Raw genomic sequence first — 4,591 nt, 5'->3', positions numbered from 1 at the left:
TTCCTTCCTTTATTAAAAAGATTTTGCTACACTCAGACTCCGTGCTTGCGAGAGGGGAAGTATTGCCTCCTAGAGGCGCCCAGGGGGGTGTGGTATGTAACTGTCCCTGGTCACTGGGTGGGGGCTTGAGCCAGTTATGCATGGTGTTATTGAAACGGAGCCCCTGGGTACTGAACCCGCCTTGTTGCTGCCAATTCAGAGGGGCAGAAGGGTTACATACATAAGAAGCAGGAGGCCTGCGAAAGATGGGGTGGCTGGTTTAGCAAGGTTAAAAGGGGCCAGTTAAGGAAAATAAGGACATTTTGAAGAAGCTGAATGATTTCTTGGCATCATGTTTCACCATAGAGGATGTTTGAGAGATTCCTATTCTGGAGCTGCTCTGAGCTGCTCTCAGAGACAGAGATGACAGAAGAGGAGTTGCTGGTGCAAAGTGATAATTTAAAAAGCAATAAGTCATTAGGTCTGAGGGTCCATTCAAGAATTCTGAAGCAGCTGAGCTGCTAACAGGAACACAAAATCATTCATTAAAAACAGTCACTGTTCCAGGGGACTGAAGGGAAGCAGATGTCATATCTGCTTAAAAATGCTGTAAGATTCAGGGAAGTATGGACCAGTAAACCTTACATCTGCATCTGGCAAACTGCTTGAAATGATCAGTACATCCAGGTGTTTTGCTAGTCTATGTTCCTGATTTGATAGGGTGTAACCAGCACGCTTTCTGCAGAAGAACACTCTCTCAGTAGGACCCTAGAATTCTTTGATTGTATCAATAAAGAAGTAGATTAAGGAGAACCAGCTGACAATTTATTCAGAACCCTCCTCCTCCCGCCAGGGCCTATGATCCCACACAAACGCCTGCTACAGAATCTCATCACTGGGTGAGAGGCGAAGCATCCCCATGGATCAAAAGCAGAGTACGATTGAACTGAGACCAAAACGTCAGAAGATTCAAAACAGGATTGGACATTTATATGGATAACAAGAATATCCAGAGTTGTTATAATTAAGCTGACAATTCTGTAAGGGATATTAAACCTCATGCTTCAGGGTTTAAGCCATTCCCTACTGAGGGGCAATTATCCCACTTCCACCTACTGCAGGGTTCTTGCATTATCTTCTGAAGCCTGCAGTGCTGGGTACCATCAGAGACAGGACAATGGGCTAGATGGATCTTGGGTCTGATCTAGTGCAGCAATTCCTGTGTTCCTAAAGATTTCTCAGTGTATTGTACAAGAATCCCAGAACTCAGTCCATGAACAACATGGAAAACTGACAAGTTTACATACCAGGACTTGAACCCACATTATTGGAAAATCAAATATATCAGATTCAATGACACTGACACTATCTAAACTATTGTGAATTACTGTCTTGTGCACATTCTAAACCCAGTCCCCAGTGGAATGTTAAATTTAAAAAAAAAAAATAGGTGCTTGAGTCTTACCTTAGAGGCAAAGCATCCTAGAGGCATCTAGTAAGCGTATAGCAGACAAGTGAGGACTCTGAGATGATTCTGCATTTTACATGGGAAGGCTGATAGCATAATGCATCCTCAAGATAACACTTTTTAATTTATGCAAAAATGAGTGGTATTTTAAAGGCAAAGGACAGCATTTATTTTAACTTCACTGCCAAAAGTGAAGTCATGTAAGAGAAGTGGACTGATTTTCAGAGGTTCCCTGTACCCACAGCTCCCATTTACTCCAGTGGGATTTGTGAGTGTGCAGCAAAACACACACACACACACACACAGGGCTTTTGCAAGCAATGTGCCTTGGGACAAAAGAGGAGGTTACTTACCTTACAGTAACTGGTGGCTCTCTGAGATGTGTGGTCCATATCAATATTCCACGCTGGGTAAGCATGCGTGCCATACGCCTGGAGTTGCCAAATTCTTGCTAGCAGTGTCTGTTGGTGCTTGTCCATGCCCTTGCCCTCCTTGCGCTTCCAACCAAAGGCATAAAAGGCAGCGCAGTCTGACTGCCTCTCCAGTTCTTTTTCTATGACAAATCTAGTAAAGAGCCGAAACAAACGGGGGGAGGGCGGATAGACTAGATATGGACCACCTCCAGTTACTATGAGGTAAGTAACCTCCTCTGAGTGCTGGTCCTTATGTGCATTCCACGGTGGGTGACTGACAAACAGTACTCAAGTAGGGGGACAGTGCGAAGATGCAGGCAGCAGAGCTGTTTGGAGAACCACTGTCCCAAAAAAAGCATCAGTGGGGAGTTCTGCACTAGAGCATCAGACCCCACAAACATACGGATGGAACACCAAGAAGCTGATTTGCAGATGTCAAGTAAGGGCACTTCCTGAAGCAGTGCCACTGAAGTTGCTCTCGTAGAATGAGTTCTCACCCCATGATGAGGAGGAAGATGCAACTAGTAACAACAGGATGCAGCCTGAAATCCACTCAAGGATCCTCTGGGAGGATACAGCTTGACCTCAGACTCATTCTGCTATAACAAGAAACAATGCAGGTCATTTTCTAATTTGTTTTGTCCTTGCAAATAGAAGGTAAAAGCTTGTCACACATGGAGAGAATGAAGTCTCTGCTCTTCTTCAGATGCATGGAGATTCAGAAAAAACAGATACGTGGACTGACTGGTTCAAGTGAAACTCCGAAACTACTTTGGGGGAGGAACTTTGGATGTAGTTGTAAAGAGACTTGGTCCTGTAGCACACCCACCACTGGGGCTCCCAGCTCACCCACCTTCCGGCTGAGGTGATGGCCACAAGGAATGCAACTTTCATGGATAGGTTAGACACGAACATGTAGCTAACGGCTCAAAAGGAGGCTTAGAGAGTACCGTAAATACAAGGCTTACGTCCCAATGAGGAGCAGGTTTTCTTACTGGAAGGAAGATTCTGATTAGGCCCTTTAAGAGTCTGCTAGCCAATGGGTGAATGAAAATTGAATAATCACCTGACGGTGGATGCAATGCACTGATTGCTGCCAGGTGGACTCGTATAGAAAAGACGGTTACTCACCTTTGTAACGTTGTTCTTCGAGATGTGTTGCTCATATCCATTCCAGTTAGGTGTGTATGCGACGCGTGCACGTTCGTCGGAGGATTTTTACCCTAGCAATACTCAGTGGGTCGGCTGGGCGCCTCCTGGAGTGGCGCCGCTATGGCACCGGATATATAGCCCTGCCGACCCAGCCACCCCTCAGTTCCTTCTTGCCGGCTATTCCGACGGGGGAAAGGGAGACGGGTTTGGAATGGTGATTCCCAAGCCTTACCTAGGCGGTGGGGTTGGAGTGAGATGTTGCAGCATGCAAAACTGCTGAGCCAACGGCTGCATCATCTCTAGACAGTTGAACCAGCGCACAATGTGAAGCAAAGGTGTGGACCTAGGACCAGGTAGCTGCGCGACATATTTCCTGGATGGGTACATGAGCCAGGAAGGCAGCCAATGAAGCCTGAGCCCTGGTAGAATGTGCGGTGAGATGGCCCGAGGGAACATGAGCCAAGTCACAGCAAGTGCGGATGCACGCCGTCACCCAAGAGGAGATTCTCTGGGAGGAGACAGGTAGGCCCCTCCTTCGGTCAGCCACTGCAACGAAGAGTTGGGGCGATTTACGAAAGGGCTTCGTCCGTTCAATATAAAATGCGAGCGCCCTACGGACATCTAGGGAGTGCAACTGTTGTTCCTGTCGAGATGAGTGTGGCTTCGGGAAGAAGACCGGAAGGAAGATGTCCTGATTAGTATGGAAGGCCGATACTACTTTAGGGAGGAATGCTGGGTGTGGTTGCAACTGCACCTTGTCCTTGTGAAAGACAGTATACGGTGGGTCCACCATGAGCGCTCGAAGCTCGGAGACTCGCCTGGCTGATGTAACGGCTACGAGGAAAACTGTTTTCCAGGATAGGTATAGCAGTAAGCAAGTTGCCAACGGCTCGAATGGTGGAGACCTAAGTCTGTTTAAGACTAGGTTGAGGTCCCAGGTAGGGGCAGGGAGGCGTACTTGGGGGTATAGGTGTTCCAAGCCCTTAAGAAATCTAGTAACTATAGGGTGCAAGAACACAGAGCGGCCACTCTCCCCTGGGTGGAAGGTAAAGATGGCTGCCAAGTGCACCCTCAATGAAGATACCACCAGGCCCTGCTGCTTAAGAGACCAGAGGTAGTCCAAGATGGTAGGAATTGCGACCACAGTAGGAGTAACATTCTGCATTCCGCACCAGCAGGAGAAACGTTTCAACTTGGCCAGAGATATTGACCGAGTGGAAAGCTTCCTGCTACCCAGGAGTACTTGTTGTACCGAAGCAGAGCAACGCAACTCTGACTGGTTTAGCCACGCATCAGCCACGCCGTGAGGTGAAGGGCCTGCAGATCTGGGTAGCGAGGACTGCCGTGGTCCTGAGTTATAAAGTCTGGGTGGAGTGGCAGGGTAATTGGGTTGGCTATTGATAGGTCTAGCAGTGTGGTGTACCAGTGTTGCCTGGGACATGCTGGGGCGTTCATGATTCGGCGCGCTCTGCCCCTGCAGAGTTTTAGCAGGACCTTGTGAACCAGTGGGAACGGTGGGAAGACATAAAGCAGCTGGTTCTTCCATGGCATTAGGAATGCGTCCGAGATCGACCCTGGT

The 4,591-nt window shown here is 48.1% G+C and overlaps 1 protein-coding gene across 1 annotated transcript in view; it reads right to left on the bottom strand.

Moving 5' to 3' along the window:
- Positions 1-1,529, bottom strand: part of LOC116823518 (uncharacterized) — a 6,047-nt gene extending 4,518 nt beyond the window's left edge. The window contains exon 1 of the mRNA XM_032778116.2: positions 1,445-1,529. The gene's annotated coding sequence lies outside the window, so the exon portion shown is untranslated. The remainder of the gene's footprint in view (positions 1-1,444) is intronic.
- Between the last annotated feature and the right edge of the window lie 3,062 nt (positions 1,530-4,591).

The sequence above is a fragment of the Chelonoidis abingdonii genome, chromosome 8 (assembly GCF_003597395.2).
Source record: "Chelonoidis abingdonii isolate Lonesome George chromosome 8, CheloAbing_2.0, whole genome shotgun sequence".
NCBI classification, from domain to species: Eukaryota; Metazoa; Chordata; order Testudines; family Testudinidae; genus Chelonoidis; species Chelonoidis abingdonii.
The sequence above is the reverse complement of the archived record's forward strand: the minus strand, read 5'-3'. Positions and strand labels throughout refer to the sequence as shown.